This window comes from Camelus ferus, chromosome 18 (assembly GCF_009834535.1).
Source record: "Camelus ferus isolate YT-003-E chromosome 18, BCGSAC_Cfer_1.0, whole genome shotgun sequence".
NCBI classification, from domain to species: Eukaryota; Metazoa; Chordata; class Mammalia; order Artiodactyla; family Camelidae; genus Camelus; species Camelus ferus.
The window spans coordinates 36,982,675-37,008,480 of record NC_045713.1 but is presented as its reverse complement, the minus strand read 5'-3'; the positions used below and the strand labels follow the sequence as shown (position 1 = coordinate 37,008,480).

Here is a 25,806-nt window from a genome sequence, read left to right as displayed (position 1 = left end):
GGTGCAAGAAACAGAGTATTTTCAAAGTTGTCAAACTGAAGTACTATTTTTCTTCCATAAATGAATAAAAAGATAAAAGAGTACACAAAGCAGTGAACAGGTTTTAGTTGAGCATTAAACCACTAAAGCATAGGTGAAGCTTTAGAAAACCACAAAAGTGGCCATTACTTCTTATACTTCACTTTTCTGTTAAGTCTTCTAAGCATGGATTTTTTTTTAAATCAGAAAATCACAAATAATTTTGTTTTAAAATTTTTGTCAGTCTGTGTAGTGTCCCAACTCTTTGAGGATGAGACATGTATTTTAGGATTCATTTAAGGAAGCAAAAGGAAGAGATGGGACAGAAGAGATGCACATTAATTTGTAGGACATGCAGGCTGCATGATGAGAATACTCAAGGTAAAAATCACCTTCTTACTCCTTCCAAATCAAGAGGCTTTCTCTGATGAATGTCATATCCTACATTTAATTGGCAATAACAAGAAGTGGAATCTAATTTTAACCAAACTTAGTATTTAGAAGCATCTTATTTGTAAAAGAGAATAGAATAATGTCAAACATGTATGAAGAAAACCTGAATCACAGCATTTTGGAGCCAGAAGGGATGGAGATCCTTTATCACAACCCTTTCATGTCATAGATGAAAAAACTGAGGCCCACATTGGTTCAGTGATTTATCTTACATCACACATCAACTAAGTGATAAAATCAGGACTAGAAGCTAGGTCTCCTACCCCCCAGACTAGTGTCCTTTTTGCTGTACCTCACATATTTAACATTTAGGGGATTGAATGCTACTAGGAGGAATTATGCATTATATAAATTATTAATTATACAATTAATTTTGATTTCGACTCAATTTTTTGCATTTGTGATATATTTTATTTTCACATGATTAATCTGTTATTTAAAGGTAGTGCTCAATCTTAATGATTCATATGCATTGTATAATAATGTTATAAAACAATAGTAGGAGTTGCTTTTTCTTTAGATGGGACCACAGAACCAGCAAGAGACTGATCCTTCCACTCCAAAGTGGCTTTTCGTCTCTTTGTTCCTCTTCCCTTTATATAGGTGATTCTGAAGCTGTGAAGTGAAGAGCTGTTGGAAAGATGAGAAGTTAAGAGTTCATTCGGCTGTCCAGATGTATCCAAGTACCCCATTATTTGGCAATAAATACATCTGGGCAACTGATTGAACTTTTCGCTTTTCATGACTCAGCTGGAATCCTCTACAGCCAGAAGGGCCTGCTATAAAGACTAGAGTTTGTGATCTCTGAACCTAATGAATGGGAAGTGGGAGTTGCTTATGGGGGAGGAGACACCAATGTAAATGTAAGTGGGAACACATTCTAGTTTGCAGCTGAATTGAATTTCAAGTATCTTAGCAAAGGATCAAGAAGAGTTTTTTTCCCCTCTAGTTTGCAAAATCAAAATCATACTAACAGAAAGTTTTGAACTGTTTCCACCACCGATGTTATTATGTGCTTAACTTACCAGTATAAAAGGGCTGCATTTTTTATTTTGATTGAGAGCAACCAGCAAATGTGGGCTAATATTATTGGTATTGTTACGGAAACGACAGGCCATTCAAGAAACAAGCACCACTCGGAGGGTTGGAGTACTCAGATGTATTACGCCGGCGGGCTCAGAGGGGCTTCTGCTCCGAAGCTCTGAGCACCTCCAAGACATGCGCATGAGGTTTTATAGGGTAAAGTACAAACTTGGGGTATTAGGCCAATAGGCATGGAACAGCTTTAGCAGCAGCATCATCACGAAAGTGGAGGCGGGGAGGCAGCAAACCAACATTCCAAAGCCAGATATGTATCTTCGAAAATCCAGCTGGCTAGCAAAAAAACGTAAACAGCAAACCAACACTAATTAACCTAGATTTACAAGTTAGTCTAGCAGAACTCAGATCAGTATTCCAATACTTAGACTTGTGAGTTATCTTGTTAGACCAGCCTGGTTTTTCCTTCACAGTATATTATAATATTTTTAAATATCTAGCCTCAAACTATGGCTACATACATAGGTCCATCTACAGTATTTCCCCCAATCACTCATTATCCCATTACGCCATGTCATTTTATTCATAGCAATTCTGACTATCTGAAATTATCTTACTTATTTGTTTAAATGTTTATTGTCTGTATCTCCTACTAAAATGCAGGCTCCTTGAGAGCAGGGACCTGGTCTACCTTGTTTGCTACTCTGCCCAGCATCTGGCATGGTGCCTAGCACATAATAGACAATCTATAAATATTTGAATTCATGAAAGTACTGTTCTACGGAGTTTTCAGTCTTGCAGATCAGTCGGAATTGGTCTCCAACCCAGAGATTTAGCACATGGTTTGCTCGTAAGCTCCCCTGTGTCAAAGCCTTCAATTTACTCTGCAGTGTGGATACTTATGCTGAGATAATTCAGGGATAGTTCTGCTACGATCTATGGAGCAAGCAGCTTCAAATTGCTGGGCACTCTACCCACTAAGACAGATGCTCTCAATGTCTGTTACTACTGTCAGGGAGGGGGAAATTTTCCCCTCTACCCGTCTTGAGCTCTTGTGGCTGGACTAATAATAAAATTGATGCAAGACAGATTAACAAGAAAAAAAGAAACAAATTTTAATTTGTGTGCTCTGAGGTCTCTTAGAAATGAGACCTAAGAAGTGGCCAAAGTAGGCAGCTTTTATGCCTTCTAAACAGCAACAAAACAAAAACAAAAAACAATAAATTAGTAAGGAATTGGCAAGATAAAAAAAAAAACCACTTAAACTTTGGGTACTTAATAGTGAAGAATGGAAACACAGTCTCAGCTTGAGGGAGTAAATTAAAGTGACAAGGCTTGTTTATACAGGATTTTCAGCCTGAATTCCCTGTCTCTGTTGATAAGGATGTCCCTCTACCTCTAGATGTAGGTAGCATACCTTTCATGTGATATTTATTTCCTGCTTTCAGGGAGACAGAAAGGAGAGTCAGAGTTTCACTCTTGCATTGGCCATTTCTTAAGTAACTAGTTGAAAATAATCAATATGCCATTGAAGCATATTTGGGGGCAGCCTGACCCGAGCCCCAATGCTATTACCATGGATTGATTTTTGATAGCTGTTTTAACTTTATCAATTTGGAAGCTATTTTGTTTTTCAAATCTTATTTTAGGTAAAGTCTAGATGTGAAAAACAGGATTTTATATACTGTAGATTTTAGGAGTTCACTATCTTGTTACATCTCACTAAATTAAATAGTAATCACTCATGAAATAGGTAAAACACAATCAGAAGCATTTAGTAAATACAAGGAAGGAGTAAATATTTCATGTGTCATTTTAATTCCAAGTACAGGAAGAAAAGTTAAATTTGTTTAAACAACCACTTACATTATCTTGAGGGAGTAGTGACACTAGACCTGCACTCAGATAGAATAATCATCTTATTACCAGATCTAATGAAATATCGGAGAGAGACCCAGAGTCTCATCCAGTTAATACCCACTGCCTCCACCCTTCACTTTCAAAAGTGTTTCAGTTTAGAGAAGAAATTATAAAATCACCCAGTATATATCATTGTATATTTAGAACCATTAGATTTCTCAACGGCACGTTATAAGGAAGTATCCTGTTCTTTGTCTGAAGCGCTGATGTTCAGGCAAGCCAAAGAAAGACGCAGGAAGCAAGTTGCTAGTATTGTATTATCTTGTGATATAGATACTTGACTTAGTAAGAACTAATCATTCCCACTGAAGACTCATAGCTTGAGGCTTTTTGCCTAACATAAAATAACATTTGGGGCAAAGCAGATTCATTCGAAGGTTGTGAAATTGCCTTTCCTGGAGGTTGTCCTAAAGAATATCAATTACCAAATGTCTTGAAGTGACTTAAATATAGACCTGTCTGAAGGCAAAGGACTGTATTATTTGGTCACTCCTAATTTTTTCAGCCCTAGGAGTTCGGTAAATTCAGAGCTATAGAAGAAATTAAGACTTACACTTGAAGGTAGAAGTTTTGCATTTATTTAACTTTGTAGAATAAATTTCTAAGTGAGCTTAACACACTTGGAAATCCTGAGCTGACTGGTGGAAGTCTTTCATTACACTGATTATATCTGAAGAACTTAGCAATTTTTCATTAAAATCATAAATAGTTATTATCTGATTTGACTATAGTTGGCAAAGGTGGATTTTTCATATGACAATTATATGTTTTATTAGAAAATCTCTACAGTACATTTGAAGTTGAAAGAAAAATTCCTGCAATATTCATTAGCCTAAGGACAATTTTTGAATTAAATGATTTCCCCTCAAAATGTTGTAAATCTGTGCCACATTAACATAGTCTTCCCAGAACTAATTTTAACATTTGTGACTAATTCACTTTTGATTTAGCCATCTGCTAAAAGCTCAGTGGCTATAGTAACCAGAAGGATGATTTTTGAATTATGAGTCCATAATTTCTGAACAGTGAAAACTGACAAAAATTAAATCTCCACTTGTTTTATTATTCAGCTTTTAAATGCTTTATTATAAAAAGTCAGAGAAGAATGATCTCAGTTGACTGTCTATTCAATAATTTTTAAAAACATTCAGTGTCAGACATAAGCTCTTCAGTATGAGAGAAGACAGTCTGCTGGGTCATCATGATGAGCTCACAGAATTTCCAGAGATCTGATATAAACTGTGTCTTTTTATGGGTTAATCCATATCACCACCACCCCCGCCAAATTTTGTTAAAACATCAGGTAGAAACAATGGCGGTTTTTTTTTTTAGTCTCATCAGTATTATGTTTGACCAGGTTTGGGAAAGAAAGAATAAGAAACAATTTGAGGATAGAAAATGTGATTGAAACATGACCAATTATTCTTCAGTGTCAAAGGTGGAAAAGGTAATGGTTAAAAAATGAATTATAAATGGTTAGCTTTAGAAAATGCAAGGAAATGTCCAGGGTTTTCAATAAAGTTGTAGACTTCTATCCTCCCCAAACAAAATTTGGGCAAAACCTCAGCTCTTTCTTTATTCTTAGGATTTTTTGACTTCACACCTTAAATCTCTTCAATTCTCTCCCTTTCCCTTTCCTTCAATCAGCCAACAACTTTGTATCCAGCATGTAGCTACAGAGAGTGAGAGTTACCTGGAAAGTACACTTATATGATGCCTTCTTTTAAAGAAGTTGTCTTTAGTACACATTTAGTATGCATCTGCCTCTGCTGTGTGGACAAAACCTTTTGAACATTGTCCATTTCCTCACCAAACACCTCCTCTCATCTGGTCAGTATTCTTCTCCCCCCTCATCCAACTACATTCCCTTTCCACACTACTTTACTGAAGTGCTGCTAAGGTCTCCAGCAATCTCCTTTCAGACAAATCTGCATAGTATAAACTCTGTTCCTTCTCAGAATAATTCCCTTGACATTTTCCCTTTTGCCTATTCTTTCCATTTTATTTGCTGCCCTCCCTCTTTATTTTTTTCCTCTAATTTAATGTCTACTCTCCACTAGCTTAACAGTTGACTCTTAAAACTTAATCCCTAATTATGACTTTACTGGAATCCAAAATCATGGTTTTTTTTTCTCTTGTTGTTGTTCTTTCTCCTGATAGAGGGCAATGTAGATGCTTCTTCATAAGCTACATTTAATATGTGTAAAACTGAGATAATGTGCAAAAGTGATTTCCTTTTCTCATCTTTGTAGTGTTCCCAAAGAATTCAATATACAGTATTCTACAGATCACATGGATGGCCATATATATCCCACTTGAATGGCAAATTGGCATGAAAAACTGGGTATTCCTTAGAGACAGCATGGCACTGGTCTTCAAGTGAATCATCACATTATTGTCCAATGAATGCAGGAAGTGTAGCATGTCTAAACTCATGCCCATGCAAAACCCTTAAAGTCCACTAAGAAGTCAAAATCGGAGCTGTATGCAGAAGCAACCTTAACCAGTTCCCATCATGGTCATTCTTAAAATTTAGAACCAAATAAGAATCATATCAATTAGCTATTAAATTAACAAATTCCAAAATCTAACCTGAGGCCATGTTGGAAGAGTCAAAAATAGCTTTTGCTCTTTTTAATTCATGCCAACCTTTCTCCCCCACAGTCTTTACTTTTTTAATTTTCACTTCCAAGATGATTATGAATAATGGCTTTTAAGTATTTGTGTGAGTGATATTGATTCTGATAGTTTGAAGTTTATTTCTGAATATACAGTGGAAATCCTATTTTGGGTCAATTGTTTTCAAGTGTTCATACTATTTTTGATGATATATGCTGTAAGATATATGACATATGACATATGTTGCCATATGGGTATAGATTTCGTAGGCATCAATTAAATGTAATACTCAGGGTATGAGTTTTGCTTAATCAAAATTCCACATTAAGTTTATTCTGTAATATCTTATATACTATTAAGAACTATATGAAAACAAATATTTGTCCCCTCTTTTGCCTTAACAAATGTAGTTACTGTTAGTGATGCCTGAAGAGCTTACAGAGCTTTAAAGAGAACATGAAAAGGTTTGTGATTTATATTGAAGAAAGAAACAGGAGCTTGGTTTGAATGTGTATTTACTGAACCTGAACTTATTTTTGTGATTTAATCTGAGATTTTCTCTTCATGCTTGAGACAGTTAGTTTCAGGTTAATCAATGTTTTTCTGTACACAAAATTATATGTATACACACAAATACATATATCTACACACATATAAATGTACATATATCTTCTTATAACATTCTTATATTATTACATAATCATAGTTTATATGAAAATCATATAAATTCTCATTAAAAATTAATCATTCTGTCAGTTATCCCACAAGTGATTTTTTTCTTTACTTTATAAAACACAAGTCCTCCCAAATTTGAATGTTTGAATTCACAATTATTTTGTGTATGCGTGTGTGCACATAACTGTAAGAATTCCACTATGAAAGATTGGTGGAGTCTGAGAGGTATGTGGATCAGAGCGTTCAATTAGAGTTGTGTTGTTACGTCTTTTTGTTTCTCTTATTAATTTATCTTATTCAAGGCTTTAAGAGGTTTTGCATCCCCTCCCCTTTTTGTAGAATTACTGATAGAACATTTCTCATACTGGAGTTAAGAGGATGATTTTTGAGATAGATTTTTGTGGAGGTAGCACTAAGAGAACTCACTAGTGAGAGCAGAGGGATCAGAAGAGAGAATAAATTAAATTTGTAACTTGAGCGACTAGAATAATAGTGCTATTAAGTGAGATGGGAAAAATAAGGTGGTGCAATTTGTTCTGTTAAAATTTTATTTCCAAATTTCTAAAAGGAACTGAAAACACTAAAAAAGATTATCAACAAATTTTTATCATATTCCTTGAAAATATTTACAAATTAGACAAAAGGGATGGTCTTTCAATGTTATTCTATGTTCTCAAGATATTCAATTCTCTCTCACACACACACATGCACATTAACAGTCACACACATACACAACTGAATTTTTCTCATTGACAGCCCACCTCATGCAAACTTAACATCACAATCCTGACTCTTATAATAGTTCACAATCCCCAAAAATAATGCAGTTAGAAGTTTGGTATAGGAAGAGAGTATCATCGAAATCCTGAAATAGAAGATATAGAAAAGGTAAGATGAAGATCAGAGAGGTTTACCCATTCTATTTCTGGTTAGAAATTGCTAGGCAGATAAACCAAGGGGCCTCTGTGTTAATCACTAGAATTAACACTGAGTGTTTCTTCAATATCAATATAAAGATTCATAGTGACGTGTTTTACTCCGTGTAAAAATGTTATCTCCGCAAGGAGCACAGCAGAGCTCCTCAGCAAATTTGCATCCGGTCTACTCTTGGCCAACAATTTAGCACACTGAATACAGTGAAAGCTAAGTGGTGAATAATCTGTTATGTAAATATTTGGTGAGATTCTGCAAAGCAACAAATAACTCCTTCAAAATAGCCTACAGAAATCAAAGGTACTCACTCTGAAATTCTTTGATGTTTGTAGAGTTTTCATGTTTCCTTCCTAGTTCCTTTGAAGATGCATTATCAGTTCTTAATCAATAAAAGAAACTAAAAGAAAATAAAGATTTTTGTTTCAATCCTCTAGGGCAACTGACCTTCTGTTTGCAATTTTCAGCATTATTCCATGTGCCCTGACTGTAGCATACTATGTTGGATACTAACTAGTTGGTACATAGAATGGTTGTTATATTTAATATAGTAAATTTGATCAACTCATTTATTTTGGTATAAACCTGTTGCTACCTTCTGGATAGTGTTGATTTATGCAAAAGTATAAGTAAAGCTATCTATGAAAATGCAGATTGCTTCACTTTGAAGGAAAAAAGTTAGAAATATGGTACAGAATATGTTCACTTTATAAAAATGCTTAAAACTTGTTTTAGTTTTTCACATTTCTACAAGATGAAACCTTTTTCACTTTACACATGCTGTTTAATTATTAGATCACAAACTTTCCCCCAATGGTTTGGAAATTAAGAAGCATATTCTTAATCTCTTTCTTAAAACATTGATTTGTACTCCAACAGGGGGAGATTTAGTAGAAGCCCCACATAAATAAAAGACATACAGGAAATTTTAGAAAAACTATGATGACTGAATATTGGTAAATAAATAGAAAATCTATTCTCTTTACCATTTTTATCACTTATATGATATAACATGCTTACCTATTTGCTATATTTAGTATTGCCTGTTTCTTATAACTTAAGTATATTTACATTGATTTAACTGAATGTTTAAACTTTTAACTAATTTTCTTTCTCTTTTCCTCTCTCCCCAGAAAGGATGGCATAATGAATTCGATCTGTTAATTTCTTCTCAATTTTAAACTTTGGTTGCTTAAGACTAAAGCAATCATGGTGAACCTGAGGAAAGCGGTGCACTCGTTCCTGTAAGGATGCTATTACTTACTATTTTTTAAATAACCTTTTTATAGTAGTTTGCTCAAAAACGTTAGAAAGGTTTTTGTGTGATCATTCAGCTATTGCCTCAATCTGCATAAATAATTTGCATTTCAATAGACTATTATTGGTGCTTCCTAATCAAAAATAATAATTGGGGGAAAAAACAATAATTTGAACTCCAAATAAGCACAATCAGTCATGTGTTCAAACAAGTAGTATTATTAAAAAATAATTCTGATGCTTGTGGTTGCTTTCTCTATGATTAAAATGTAGAAATAAGAAAGGCTCTTTCCTTTTCCTTCCTGAATATACTGAACAGCCAAGAGAATAAAATGTCTTATAAGCCTCCGGTTTTATGAAGAATAGTTGTGGTTGCAAAAGAATGGGTCAAAAGTTAGGGAGTAAGGGTTGGAGGATGTAGCTGGGCAGAGGGAAACAATGCTGTTCTCAGAAGTCTTGATACAATGACTGAGTAGTTAAAGTCAACAGAATGTAACATGAAAGGGATAAGTAAAGAAGTGGACTCAAGTATTTAGCAAATCTAAACGTGATCTAATCCAGGTGTATCCTGTTTCTAACTTAGTAAAAGGTTAGGTTGTTTTCTTCTAAACCTACTCTTTGAGGAATGACAGCATCATAAAAAGGATTCAAGACTAAATACTAAACTCTAATCAGTACAATCGAAAAGCCTTGAATCACCTTGCTCCTACACAGTCTCCTCTATGATTCCTACAAAAGAGCACACAGAGGAAAAAGTTTACAGAGCAGTGTAGATGTAAAGTAGGTGAACACTGGCCCCTCTGCAATATGCGCCATTGTAGCCCATCTTGGACGTCATTGTACATTGTAGTGATGATAGTCTCAAGGATGCGTGATTCCAAGAAAACTAGAGCAGACAGATAAAAAACAGGGTGAAGGACAGTGATAAAGAAGGGAAAAGGAGAGCCGGGTATGGGAAAATGAAAGAATAAATGTTCCTACTCCACGTGCCTGTGCCAACTTAGTATCTAGCCATTGATCCACATACCAAAATGCAGGGCTACCCTAAAGGGCTCCAAATTATTCTGGTGTGAAATTAAAGAACTCATATAGACTTTTCCCCATTCTATCAAGGGAAACAAGGGACCATTCATCTCTTCTAATAATGCCCATTGTCATATACCATGCAAAAAACTCAGTAGATTTAAAATGTACTCAGACTTTTAAATCAAATTATGATTTGTTTATCTACCAGGAATGTCAGATTATATTTTCATTAAAAATTTAGTAGCAATGAATAAATTATTTAAATTGTTCAGAGAGAAATTGTGATTTTGTGTACATACTTTAAGAGACTTCTATGGGCTTAATAACAATTAACATAAGCTTTAGGAACTAGACCTAAACTACTCCTTTTTTTGTAAAGGGACTGTGTGTTTTTCACTGAGCATGTAAATATTAGAAACTAGGTTTAATTAAAATGCAGTCAATTCTTGATTACAATACTGTAAAAAATAGGAATGATTCCAGTAAAAATCATAATAATTTGCTCATAAATAACACTCAATAAGATTTGATTAAATTTAATTGAATTAAAACCAGGAAACTGAAGTAAAAACTCTTTTAGAATTTTCCCCAAAACTATTACTTTATTTAATAATTCATAATAGTTATATTTAGATTCTATAAGTTTCTTCAATAATTCAGTATTTGTCTCATAAACTCTTTAATAAAAAATAAAAATATATTTGACTAGTGGAGGTAGACAAGATGAATGTTTAAAGTAGTTTTTCTACCCCAAAGTTCTAAGATACTCAAATTATAAAATTCATAATTGGACACAGTCTTTCATGTATTTTTTGTTATGTACAATTTTATCTTGCATTCTTCTACCATTTATGTAGAAATATGAAAAGATTTAGATGTTTTTACAATTCACTTAGAAAATTTGAACTTGAACATATTCTGTTAGGACCATATTCTCTAGGCTTAAGAGTAAACATATTTGTGGCTCTGCATCTGTCAATTGAAGATGCTGCATATTATTGTGAGCATAAAGTCTTGTGGCATTACTAGAAATGATCATCAACTAATTAAACCAGAGTTTTTTTTTAATTTCAGAAGAACGTATTTTTCATCAGGTAGAAAAGACCTTGGATTTAAAATCACTGAGCCCAGTTCTGCATAAATAAGTATCTTCTTAAAATAAAACCAGGACTTAAATTCTTGACAAATTTTGAAATACTTTGAATTAGAGTATAGCCATCATAAAAAAACTTTTAACTCTGAAGGCAAAAAGAATTTAAGCTCCAACAGTTACTGAGGGCCTATCATGACTAAGTGTTATTTTGAGAACTTTACATATATCATTTAATTTTCACAACAGTGTGATAAAGATCATCCTCATTGTATAGATGAGGAAATTGATATTCTGAGAAGTTAAGTGATTGGTCAAAGAAACCCATTAAGGTCGTGTGGCCAGGACATTGGCCATATGTCAAATGCAACAAATGCAGTGACAGAATAATCAAAGCTGAGAGCAAATAACTTGCTTCTGTTTATTTGGTCCTTTATTCAGTAACTTCTATTCACCTTAATCACAGATTAATTATGATACAGACTTTTTGAATCATATACAATTTTAGCTCAATTTTTTATGTCCCAGTGAAAAATTCATCTAGCATTTGAAGGAATTTAATGATTACTTCTCATTATTTGAATAAAAATTACTATGTATGTCCCATCTAACACGTTGCTTAGGATATCAGGTAGCTTTGACTAATGAGGAAGTAGTTTTAAGCTAAATGTTTGAAGTACTAGTTTTTATCCCTTGTAGAATGAGAAAGTCAAAATATTTTCATGATTTCTTTATTATCTTAAAATACATGAAGTATATTAATAAGATTAAGAGAAATAATTTTTAATACTTTAAAAATATGGTAGAAAATTATTGTAATATTTTTACTTAAGTTTAAATAATGCCAATAGTTTTTCAGGCTCATTGTTCCAGGTTTAGTTCAGAAAGTATGGTGCACGTTTGTGTGTGTGTGCATGTACAATTTTATAGATATGATTATGATCATCATAATCATCTAGTTTTACTACTGCAAGTTTCTCTGATGATTGATAATAAGCGATAGTCAAATTACCCATATATTTTCCCTGTGTGAGGATAATATTTTTATTTCAAAGAGCAAGTGAATGAGATAATGAAATAAAAGCATCTATGTGGAACTCATAGACTCTGGATTTTGTAATGTCGTGTGTTCCACCTCCCCATGTAATTTTCCTGCATGGAAAATTGGTTAGCACATACAGTACCAACAGAGGAAATTTTCTCCTCTATAAATAATATCAGGGTTTAACAATCAGTACATATAGTGTAGTTGTTGCTTAATATTTCTTAAATAGCTATTACTAAACACACAATACACATAAGACAGTCATTCGCAGATAATAAATCTTGCTTTTAAGCTGGAAGTATTGAATATGCTCACCTGTCTTGTGTATTTTATTAAGGAAAATAAATGTTAGGTTTATTAGACACTTTAGGGACTTACACTAATGTGTGTAACCTGAAAAAAATCTCATATCACCATCAGGGGAAATTAATTTGAAATGTACAAAACATAACCACATCCATCTCTCTTGCATTAGTCTGCCACTTGGCCTGCAATTTCTACTAGCTGAATCTACACAAGTACCATCATGAGAAATGTACATTTTAATGACTTGAGAGACTGCATTTCCAGCATAGGAAAGCAGCAAACCCATAGGAATTAATTATCACCACAAACTATTTTCTAGCCTAGAAAAGGACTCAGAAAACCTACAACCAAAATGGGGAGAGTGTCAGGTAGAAGAAAGTTTATAGCACAGATATTAAGAAACTATGGGCCAGCATGAAGTCAGGCAACAAATCAAGCAATAAGGTGGTTTCAGATTGGTTGTATACAGTAAACATCTAAAAAGCACAGGCTTTGAAATCAATGGGACTGGAGTACAAACCTCTCCTCTGCTACTTACTGGCTATATTGCCTTGAGAAAGTTACTTAACTTCTCTGAACCTCAGTCTCCTTACCTACATAATAGATAGAAATCAGTACGGACCTCATGAGGATGTTGTATGAGATCAAATGAAATTATATATCTATATATATTTCAGTAAGCTAAGTGCCTGAGTCTTATTAAGCACTCAATAAAAGTCAGTATTTGGGGGATAGAAAGAAGAAAGAAGAAATACCAAGATTTAATTAAGACAGTAGAAATGATGATGATGAAAATAATGATTGTTGAAAAAGAAAAAGCAGTTGTTTTATATAAGCAGTTTATTGGGTATAAGCAATATAATATGTACCTGATTATTTTTTTTTCTTAATTTTCAGTGTGCACCTAATTGGCCTATTGGTTTGGCAATGTGATATTTCTGTGAGCCCAGTAGCAGCTATAGTAACTGACATTTTCAATACCTCCGATGGTGGACGCTTCAAATTCCCAGACGGGGTACAAAACTGGCCAGCACTTTCAATCGTCATAATAATAATCCTGACTATAGGTGGCAACATTCTCGTGATCATGGCAGTAAGCTTGGAAAAGAAACTGCACAATGCCACCAATTACTTCTTAATGTCCCTAGCCATTGCTGATATGCTGGTGGGACTACTTGTCATGCCGCTGTCTCTGCTTGCAATTCTTTATGGTAAGTACAATTTTAGTAGTTTTTCAATCTCGGATCATGTCATAAATTTGTGTCAGGTATTAGAGTAAACCTCATAAAGTTAATTATTGTACTTGTATCATTTGGAAAATGAAAAAAGAAAATTGTGTGACAGAAGAAATTGGATATGTGTATCATATTTATTTTACTAAATCTATCAGTAACAGAGTCTTCAAAAAGCAAAACAAACATGTTATAATATATTGAAATCACATATAGATACTCTATTTGCTCAGTGTCGTTTGTAAACAATGACAGTTGCCTTCCAATGTCAGAATGGGACAGTGAAAGAAACAGGCTCCTACCCCTATGTTCTGGGCAGGACACGTACCTAGTACCATCTTTCATACTAAGAAGATTAAAGAGGCTTATCATCTTTAATAAACATATTTTTAAATAGTCCTCTTAAATGTTGGCAAACGAAGTTCTTAGTATGTAATAAGCACTCAATAACAGCTATTCTTCATCTTCCTGGAGTCTGTAATTCATGTTTTCACAAGGAAATGGGAATAACAAATTAATCAGTGGTTATATAAGTGCAAGGTCATATTATCACAATAAAATTTCAAGCATGAAAGTTTTGATATATGATTTTAGAGAAGTCTTAAATTTTTCTTTGATTTTCTGCCATCTCTTTGCCCTATTCATTTTAGCCTAACTTTCGTTTCTAGCTAATATTTATAAAGGACAATCAAAACTGCTTCTACTAAACTACAGAGTATCTTGGCTAGGAAGTTGGAGATCCAGTTTGAATTTTATTGCTGATATATTCAGCTCACAAAGGAATGAAATAGTCCCTGTTCCCTGGAGTGTATAATGGAATTAGATTGGAATTAATAATACTGAAAGTGCATCTAGTTCTTAAATCCTAAAAGAAGATCACTGCATCTAGAACATAATTTCTTATGGAACTTAAAAATTAATTATCCTGTTATAAATACACAGTGGTAATAATTTGTCTCGATGGGCATTTTATAAATAGTGTTCTCAGGAAATATGCTTTTCTTATATTTATTGCGTTTCAGTGATGCATTAACCTCAAAGCATAAGCATTTTACTTTCTCTGTGAGCATTTTACTACACTATAGCTCCAAATTATTTAAGAAAAGGTCACTGGAATGACTGTGCTTCAGAAGGTATACTATATCTTTTAAGATCTGTCTCATTTTGACAGTTTCTCCCTTAAAAGTATATGGGTGGTCAAAAAGGGCATCACCCTAAATCCAAATCTCCTAACACATCTATCGCCCCCTTCCAAGCAGTAAAGAACAACAAAAACAAATGAAACTACACAAAACCACCACCAAAATTTAGAGAACATCCAAATTCCAAATTATCTGTAAGAAAAATAAATAGGCAATCACAATGAGCTATCTATCAGGCCCCCACCACCTGCTGTCTTGTAGAGGAAGGGCAGTTCAGGAAATACTGCATGAAAGAGAGAGGAGGAAAGCTAGTAGGAAGCCTAAGATTGATCTAAAATCATCAGAAGAAAGAAAGTCGACCCCAAGTATGAAAATTTTGAAAATCTTCTCTGGAAACTCAGCCTTTAGAGAAGTGACTTAGAAGTGTGCATAAAACTCAAGAAAGCAGTTTTGGAGAAGGAACTCTTTGGAGAAAGAAAAGGCTTAAAAAAGGAAGGGAGAGATGACTTTTGGGAAAAAAAAAAAAAAAAAAAGCACCGTGAAGGAAAGAAGAAACAAGAGGGGAAAATTTATCATCTTACAAAATGAAAAAATGTCAACATGGTAGGACCCATCAACCCTTCCCACTTCTGCCTTCCATTGTACCCCCAATTTTTTTTTATGATTTCAGTAAAGAAATCATGCTTTGTTACATGAAGAGAAGAGGGTATTCTTGAGCTTATTATCTTAGAAACCACCCACAAACTGCCAGCCATGTTGTACAAAACCAAAAATGGAATCAATCTTCATCTTTGCCAAGCTATTATAGAAAAAAAGCAGAACATGAGAATCAGGGAAAAAAAAAAGGAGTATTTGATAAACAATCTCATAAATAAAGAATAAAAAAAAGAAAATTATAACGAATACTTCAAAAGAAACAAAATTTCAACAATTTGAAGGTATAAAAAAATATCTTGAAGTAGAAATCTAAAAACTAAGAAAAGAAGTGGGTAAAAAACATTCATCAACATAAAGTAAAAGTTGATTAAACCCAGGACAATAAAATAGAAGGAAAAAACCCAAAATCATATTGGAAATGGCCATTAAAATAAAAGTGCCTAAAGAAGAATAGATTAATATGAAAACTTAATAAGGATCACTAAAGAAAAACAAGGAAACAATGAAAAGAATGAAAGTAAGATGATAAAGAGGTAAGAGGTCAGAAAGAAACTGTTTGACATGGAAGACCAGCAAAAAAAGATCCAATATGTGTCTAATGAGAATCTTTGAAAAGGAAAAAAAATAATGAAAGAGAATAATATTTAAAACTATAACTTAGGAAAGTTTTCTAGAAATAAAAGAGAGCCTAAATGTACATATTGATAGGGCCAATGCAGTACCAGAAATTTGACCTGGAACAATCAACTCTGAGATATATCTGAGACATTAGATTTTAAATATAAAGAAAAATCTTTATATTTCAGAGATTTTAGGCAAAAATAAGAAATGATTTACAAAAGTAAGAGAATCAGACTGGCCTCATAATTTAAAAAAAAAACAAAGCTAAGCAAAAATGAAGCATTATTTTTTAAAAGCCAACCACTTATAGAACATTCTTCCAAAAGCAAATCTATAAAGACAGAAAACAGATCATTAGTTTCCAGGACCTGAAGGTGGAACGATGACTCCAAAGGGGCATTAAATTTGGTATTATAGAGCCATTCTATATCTTGATTGTGATGGTGGTTATATACATATTTCTTAAAAGTTGAGAAACGATTTGTTCTAATATGCAGTTTTAAAAGGGTAAATTTTACTGTATGCAAATTATATCTTAAGTTTGAAAGTAGAAAAATACTTAGAGTTGGTAACAAAGATTTTGTATCCAGACAAGTTGGTCATCAAGGCTATAAAAAGCTTAATTTTTTTTAAACTCAGAGAATTCTAAACCCATTAAGTCCATCTTAAGAAATTAAATAGTGTATGAGATTTGTCTGACAAAGGGATGATTGAGAAATTTTCCTCAAAAAAAAGGATGATGAGCATTTAATATATTTCATTTTAGAGCTAAGACAAAAATAAAGGTGATACAAGGGCAGAAGAATACAGTTATATGTTATATGATTTTATATATATATATATATATATATATATATATATATATATATATATATAGTTATATACTCTAGCAAATTAGAAACAATGCAACTAAAATTGGGAAGAAAAGAGAAAGGGAAAGAGAAAGAAGAAAGTAGAATAATTTCATTGATTTTTCTATAAACAAAAGATAAGTGTTAAATGATATCCCCCAAAAAAGTCAAACCAGAAAGTACTAAATTTCATGAGAAAACAGAGGTTTAAGGATTTTGTGGGGCGGGAGCATGTAAGCTAAATTAGAGGAAAATTGGAAGTCAGATTTTTCCCAAGAATGTCAAGAATTGGCCTGCTGGTTTTAAAAAATGTTTCAAGGTATTAGCAGAAATTAAGCAGTCTGTGAACTGGTTACTGCCTCAAACATTCATTTGATGTCTGAGGCTTTTGGTTGTCATTGAGGTATTTAGTTCAAACTATGCTTCAAAATGATTATTCTTGCTCCCTCAAATATGTAAAATTTTTTATCTATTGTGAAATTCCACAATGACCTCAGGTCTCCAGTTTAAAAATATTGTTATTTCTATAAGTGTTCTCCACCCTCAAAACTCCTGCTCACTCCAAACTTCTCGGAAGATTGGCTGTGGTGATAGGTAGGATTTTGTCCTTAACGGGTAGATGTAAAGAGATGTAATTAATAGAGTATAAGTAGTTAATGTGCATGTACACACTCAGAGATTCAGATACCCACATTCCCAGCTTTCCACTTCTCTCCAACTGTTTTTTTCATCCAATTCTCACTTGGGATCTACCTTCATCATCATCATCATCATCATCATCATCATCATCATCATCATCATCATAATACCAAAACAGAACTACTTGCAAAGGGACTAAGAACATTAAATGTAAGAGATATCAAATGGAGACCTAGAAATGGGTATGTAAAATAATTTTCAAATTTCAGATGGAATTGAGCATACACTATTAAATTTCAGAAAGTTTACACTTTTTAACACAATGATATGGAAATTCTCAGGCTTTAGATATTTAAGTCAAGAATAATTTAGAATGAAATAAAACATTTAAATCAGAACTTTTCAGATTTAGTATCTAGACAGTACAGGTTTATTTTAGTACAGCAATGCCATATATAAATGAGAAAAAATATTCAAATGTATTTGAAAATTCTTTATATAATTTGTGAAAATCTCAGTATCTTTCATGTGGTAAGCTACATTTTTACTTGAATAATTATATTTTTTTGTTTTGTTTTCATTCTTTGGCTACCTCCCTATCCCCTCCCAAGCCACCAAGCAATATTCTTTAGGTACCCTTTAACACAAAACAAAAGAAAGGATCATGCCCTCTGGTCTACTGGTCCAGGATATGAAGACTCATAATGCAGAACTGATTGGCTAATGCAACATACCTAAGAACACTCTAAACATACAGTTGTTGACAAATATGAGTTAAGCTCTATTTCTCTACACGGATCAGCAAAATGCCTGGAAGCATTAGCTATGTTTTAAAAGATAACACTGAAGTCACAAGCATTCACACGCTATTTACTCAAAAGGGTCCAACAATAGGTGTCCGTATCCTCTGTTAACAGCCTAGCACCTCCTCCTTTGGGCACTGGCAGTTGAACTGCTAGACTCCACCCATGATCAACTCTACCAACCTGAGAAATCACTTCAAAGTATCTCTAAGTTCCATAGTAAAAAAAAAGTCTAGGTTCATCGTTTTTTTTTAAAAAAAAGACTTGCATTATATTTTATAACATAATATTTTTTAAGTGGTCCAGGGATAAGAAGGCATAGACTCACTTTTCCCTGCTGCTCTCCTCTAAGTACAACTAAATATGCTGTAAAGAATTTGACAATCGTAAAGTGACTCTGAAAGTGCAAAGAAGAAAATGGACTGTCCAGGGATAGTACTTGAAGAATGACACTGCAGTGGCCTCCCTGTTTGTTTGTTTTTTATCTGTCATATATCCCAGTCTGGATACTGGAAACTTGAAACTCAGGATCTTCAATTGTCATAGACAAACAAACAAACAAAAAAACCAAAGCAGGGACTTAGCAGAGAGACCACTCCCAGTAACAGGGCAAGCTCACCCGCCCACAGTAGTGGAAACAGTGGAATCTGGGTGCAAGGCTGGATGCTTTCCTCCTAAGATTAGGAACAAGGAAAGGTTATAGCTTTCAGCACTGTTACACAACATAGTACTGAAAGTTCTAGCCACTACAATAAGATGATAAAAGAGAAGAATATAGATGGGAAAGGAAGAACCAAATCTGTTCTCATTTGTAGATGACATGATTGTCTATGTAGAAAATCCCAAACAATCTACCAAAAAAAAAAAAAAAAAAACCTCTTAGAACAAATAAGTGAGTTCAGCAAAATTGCAGGATACAGGACCAACGCACAAAAGTCAATCACATTTTTAGACTGACAATGAACATATGGAAACTGAAATTCAAATTCAACATCACTTACGTTGCTCAGAAAAATAACATATTTAGGTCTAAATGTAATAAAACATGTACTGAATTTGTGCACCTAACATTACAAAATGCTGATGAAATCAAACACCTGTATAAATCAGGAGACATAGCCTGTTTATTCACTGGAAGACTCACATAGTAAAAATGTCAATTACACGTGTATTAGTTTCCCAGGGCTGCCATAAGGAAATACCGCAGACTGGGTGACTGAAACAGCAGAAATCTATTTCCACGTAGTTATGGAGGCTAGAAGTTGGAGCTCAAAGCGGAGGCAGGGTTGGTTTCCTCTGAGGCCGCTTTCTTTGGCTCTCAGATGGCTGACGTCTAGCTGTGTCCTCACCTGATCTTTTCTCATACTGTCTCTGTTGAAATGTCCTCTTCTTAAGGACACTAGTCATATTAGATTAGAGCCTACCCTAATGAACTCATTGTAACTTAATTACCTTTTTAAAGACCATATCTCCAAATACAGTTATATTCTGAGGTACAAGGGGCTTCAACATACGAATTTGGGGGGACATGATCCAGCCTATAACATTTCTCAAATTGATTTATAGATTTAACACAATTTCTATCAAAATCCCAGCAAGATTTTTTAGAGATAGACAAGTTTATCCTAAAATGTATATGAAAAGGCAGACAGGTTATAAAATAGTTAAAACTATCTTTAAAAAGAAGAATAAAGTGGAAGGAATCATCCTACTTTATGTGAAGTTTTCCTATAGCAGCAGTAATCAAGACAATGTTGTCTTGGCAGAGGTATGGATACATAGACTAATGGAATAGAATAGAGAACCCAGAAATAGAGCCACGTAAATATGCCCAATTAATTTTTGACATAGGTGCAAAAGAAATTCAATGGAAGAACAAATGGTGCCAAAGAAACTGGTCATCCATAGGCTTAAAAAAACAAACAAACAAACAAAACCCTTGATCTAAACTTTACACCTTATAAAAAATTAACTCAAAACAGATCACAGACTTAAATGTAAAATGTAAAACTATAAAACTTTTAGAAAAAATAACATAGAAAAATCTTCTATATCTAGGCCTAGGCAGAGTTCTTAGATTTCATAGCAAAATCACAGTTGCACATCTTCCATAAAGAAAAACCCATACGAGAAAAATGTATAAATTGGACTTCATCAAAATTAAAAACTTTGGAGGGGAGGGTACAGCTCAGTGGGAGAACGTGTGCTTAGCTTGCATGAGGTCCTGAGTCAATCCCCTGTACCTTTATTAAAATTAATTAATTAATTAATTAATCAATCAATTAATTAAAAAAGAGTACCTCCTCTCTCAAAAATTTTTTTAAAAATTTAATTAAAGAAAAACTTTGTTCTCGCAAGGATGATTTTTAGAGAATAAAAAGACAAACTACAGAGTTGGAGAAATATTTAAAAACCATATACTCAAAAGAAAAATAATATTGTAATAGTTTCCTAAGCTGCTGTAAGAAATTACCACAGACTTGGTCACTTGAAAAAACAGAAATTTATTGTTTCTCAGTTCTGGAGGCTGGAAGTCTGCAATCAGTGTCTTGAGGCTAAAATCTAGGTGTCTGCAAAGGTGTGATCCCTCGGAGGCTACGGGGGATTATCTACCCACTCTTTGTTCAAGTTTCTCAATTTCATTACTTCTACAATGACTCCTTTTTATTGCCATATAAGATAACATTCACAGGTTCCAAGGATTAGGATGGGGATCGCTTTTAAGAAGTCATCTTTCAGCCTACCACAACTAGTATTTAGAGCATCTAAAGTACTCCCAAGTCTCAACAGAAAAAAAATCTATTTAAATATTGGGTAAAAGACACAAAGAGACAGTTGGCCATAGAGAATATACAGATGGCAAATAAGCACATGAAAAGATGTTCAACATCATTAGACATTAGGGAAGTGCAAATTAAAACCACAATGAGATGCTACTTCACACCTATCAGAATGGCTAAAATAAATAAATAAATAATAATAATAATAATAATAATAATAATAATAATAATAATAATGACAAGAGTAAATGTTACCAAGGATTCAGAGAAACTGAATTGCTCATACGTTGCTGATGGGACTATAACATGGTACAGACACTTTTGGAAACTAGTTGGCAGTTTCTTGAAAACCTGACCAGGCAACTCCCTATACTATCCAGCAGTTGCATTCTTGGGCATTAACCCCAGAGAAATGAAAACGTATGTTTACACGAAAACCTGTATGCTGATGTCTATAGCAGCTTTATTCACAATAGCTCTAAACTGGAAACACTATTTAATGGGTGAATGGTTAAACAAACTGAGGTACATTCCCACCATGGAATATTACTCAGCAGTAAAAAGGAATGACTTGTGATTCACGCAGCACCCTGGATGACTCTCCAGAAAATTATTCTGAGTGAAAAAATGCCAATCCCAAAAGATCTCATGCTGTATGCTTCCATTTTTTTTGTTCTTTTTTTTGGGGGGGTGGGTGGGGGGTAATTAGATTCATTTATTTATTTATTTAGAGGAGGTACTGGGGATTGAACTTGTGCATGTTAAGCATGCACTCTACCACTTGAGCAATACCCTTCCCCCCTGTATGTTTCCATTTATATAGCATTCTTTACATGACAAAATTATAAAAATGGAGAAAGATTAATGGTTTCTAGGGTTTACTGCTGGGGTATAGGGGAGGGAAGTGGATGTGCTTATAAAAGGGGGAACAAGAGGAACCCATGTGGTGATGGAAGTGTTCTGTTATCTTAATTATGTCAGTGTCAGTATTCTGGTTGTGATATATTACTATACTTTTGCAAGATGTTACCACTGGTGGGAACCGGGTAACGAAAGGGCATTAATGATCTCTCTGCATTATTTCTTACAACTAACTGCATGTGAATCTACAATTATCTCAAAATAAAAAGTTTAATTTAAAAATGGGGGGAGGGTAGAGCTCAGTGGTAAAGCTCATGCTTAGCATGCACAAGGTCCTGGGTTCAAACCCCAGTACCTCCCTTAAAATAAATAAACCTAATTACTCCTCCCCCAAAAATGTACATGTAAGACATATATAAATTTTGAAGCATTCTAGTCTCATTCCATACTAAGACTTGGAACTCCCCATCCCTCAGGGGACCTTGGTCCCTCTTTTGAGGAATAGTACATGTAAAATATTAAAATATATAATAATGCATGTATAATATTTAAGGTATAAAATATAAGTGTAAGCGGCAGAAAGATATCTGTACAAAAGCGCTCTTATTATAGAAATTACATAGTTCAGTGAGAACCACTAAGGTCATAAAAAATTTTAAAACAATTAGGCTAAATTGTCCTTGGCATCATTCTATTATAGATTAACACAGTTTTCAATTAAGTCATGAACTGAAAACCCTATTTTCTTTCAATAATATTCAGCAGATTGTTCAATTCCTACAGCACAGCTAGCCCTGAATCTATATTTCATTCACATCTCAGATATTTTTCAGTACAATTTAATTTTTTTCTAGCCACCATTTTAACCATAGTTTCAAAATGTTCAAAAATATAACCAAAAAAATGAGAATTCCAAAATGAATAAAGTCAAGTCTTTACCTTTCCTTGATGAATTCTCCTGTTGCTGCACAAGCACCCAAACTGTTCAAGTGGATAAGACGCTTGTGCCTACAAATGCAACTTGGCATTCCATGGTGATGACATTCAAAAAGCCACCTAATAAAAAGTAAAATATCTCAACATTTATAGTCATCAGCAGAAATTTCTTTTTCCTCATCTGCTTAAAATCACCAATGTATTGGTATCAAATAGTTGAAATGTGCCTAGTTAGAATTTTGCTAACAGAATTATATTGTACTCTACAATTTCAATTTACTATAATTTTATTATTTATCAGAAAACAATACCCAGCCTAAACATTTCTATTAACATGTATTAGGAAACCAATTGCCCTTGCCCTTTGTATATCCTGCCAGCCTGACAAGATTCCTGCAAGTGGGTAGATGTGTGTTCCCAATGTTGTAAAGTTAGGAGGAATAAAAACTTAGAAAACACACACCCACACCCCAACGATAAATGTTTGCCAAGCAACATTTGTGATCCTATGCCTCTCTTTCCTACAAATAGATTTGCTACAAAATGTTTTAATAATAATGATCAAACTCATGTATATCGATGTAACAATTTATTTATATCAATGTACAAAATTGAATATTATCACATATTCTGTTCAGTGATAAAGATGGTATGATAGCCAGCTTATTTTAGTTTTTAAAAATCACTATCCAATAATTTCAGAAAGAAATAAAAGTTAACAATAATAATGAGTGTCCATCCTGAAGATGTTTTGTTATCAAATTGCCTTTCAGACCCTATTAGGTCTTTCCAAAATGGATGACTTTTCTGAGATTTTCACATACATAAACCTTTCTCCATCATATACAATCACCCTTAAACAAACAGAAGAAATACTGAATCATTACCAGACCAAGTTAACAAGTAAATTAACAATGGAGAAAAAAAGAACATATTCAAATAAAAATCAATATTGATACATAGGTAAATATTATCTTCAGACATAGATATTTGGACTTACTCACCCATATTAAAAATTCCGCAAAAGTCTGCAAAATAATGATTGAGTGTTCTATTTGAACACTCCTTTTTCTTTTGCCTGACTTGGACATTTTGATCTTAGGTATATAGAACTATAATAAAGAACCAAGATTCGTCATGTTTAATATTCACACAGTAGTGACAATTTAATCTCATGTTCTTGCACAAACAAAAATTATTTATTTTCACAAAATTATAGCCTTCATTTTTCAATGGTAGGAATTAAAAACACTCATGCTCAAATTTAGATATTTACCATTTCTCCCCTTGAAAAATAAATTTATTTTCCATTGCAGCCATCCCTCTTTTCAGCAACTTCCATTTGATAGGTGTGAATGTATGTTACTTGCATACGGGTGCGCCCAGAGTAGAGTGCAAGGTCTTCACTTATTCCTTCTGATCTGGTGGTCTCTCTGCCAGTAATATATTTTAATGTTCAGACTCAATATACTCCATATTTATTTAAAATTCAAATATGTGTGCATACATGCATAGTAAGATTGTACATTTAAAATTTAACTGCTTTGGCATATAAAGTACATCCTTGAAAATATTAAATGAAGAAAATTTGGTTTCAAAACTCAATCTAAATATAAACCTTGAAAGTTTAAAGTAATTCTTGCTCTTGGTTCTCTTTACTGAGTTCCCAAATATCTAAGTTATATTTAAATTTACACAGGGCCCCTCAGACCTCTAATTTATCAATCTCAAATCCTTCTGTTGTTTCTGGAGTTTTAGTGCTTTGTACAAACCCACTGCTAAGTGAAATAGAGCCATGCGGCCTGGCACCTCACTTGCTCTAAGGTCTGATCCATCTTTCTCACACTTCATAACAATTTCCCAGCACTTTACTGCACCTTGGAAATCATCACCTTATTTCCCACCCTTGGCTTTCCTGACCCACCCTATTACCTTTTAGTCAGATCCAGTGGGAATCAATTCAATAACATTCGTTCATCAGTTTTGACCACCCCCTAAACATTAAGTGCCATGCTAGATGCTGGGGATACAGCAGGAAAAAAAACACAAATAACTTCATGGCATGTATAATCTAGTTGATGAGATAGGAGCAGAACAATAGCAAAGAGCATCTTTATTTCAGAAACTGACAGTCATTCACAAGGTACAGATACTTTTGAAGTAAGAAGGAGTGGGGAATGATTAGGGAAAATACCCTTCCCAGTAATAAGCAAAAACCAATAGGAAAAAGGAAAATTTTAGTAATTTAAATGACACACATGCCAATCTATATAGCTTTGCAGGGGTAAGCTGCAGTTCCTTATTCTTATTCTTCTAAATTTCTCTATAGTTTTGTAATGGATGTCCCCTCAAAGAAGAGTGTTCCAAGTTTTTATAGCCTTTTCCTAGGATAATTTTCTCCTATCAATATTTGGAGTCACCAGATGAGCATGGTTTCTCTTTCAAAGCCATTGGATTAATTTATACAAGTCCAGGGAGTTCATTCTTGAACTTCTGATTTTCTATCCAAACATTATCACAAAATAGCTGCCACTGAATATTAACAATGCTTTCACATACATTATTTAATTCACCATAATGGAGCTACACCAACCGAAGTCCTCTTTCTGATAGCCAGGATTTCTTTTCAAACAACATAGTTATAATTCACTTGCAAGTCCTCAGACAAACTAGGTACCCAGGGGATTTGGAGGAGAGAGGTTTCTCCCTTCACCACTAGTATGCAATTTGTGCAAACATTTTTGTACAGAAGGAGATTTGAGGTTATTTTTTTAAGGAAATGGTTATCTATTTTAGTAGCTTTATTTTTACTTAGAGGAAATATATTCAGAGATTTAAAACTATGCAGTTTATAAACAACCATTTTAATGGACTAAAGCAGGTAATCATCAATAAAATTCTTTTTAA

General features: G+C 33.6%; 1 protein-coding gene and 1 long non-coding RNA gene across 2 annotated transcripts in view; one reads left to right on the top strand and one right to left on the bottom strand.

Annotated features, from left to right (window-relative positions):
* Positions 1-8,865, top strand: part of LOC102509390 — a 114,539-nt gene extending 105,674 nt beyond the window's left edge. Inside the window, exon 3 of the long non-coding RNA XR_004312823.1 lies at positions 8,787-8,865. This is a non-coding gene — a long non-coding RNA (uncharacterized LOC102509390). The remainder of the gene's footprint in view (positions 1-8,786) is intronic.
* LOC116657431 overlaps positions 1-25,806 on the bottom strand; it is a 515,932-nt gene that overhangs the window by 429,164 nt on the left and 60,962 nt on the right. The window lies entirely within an intron of this gene.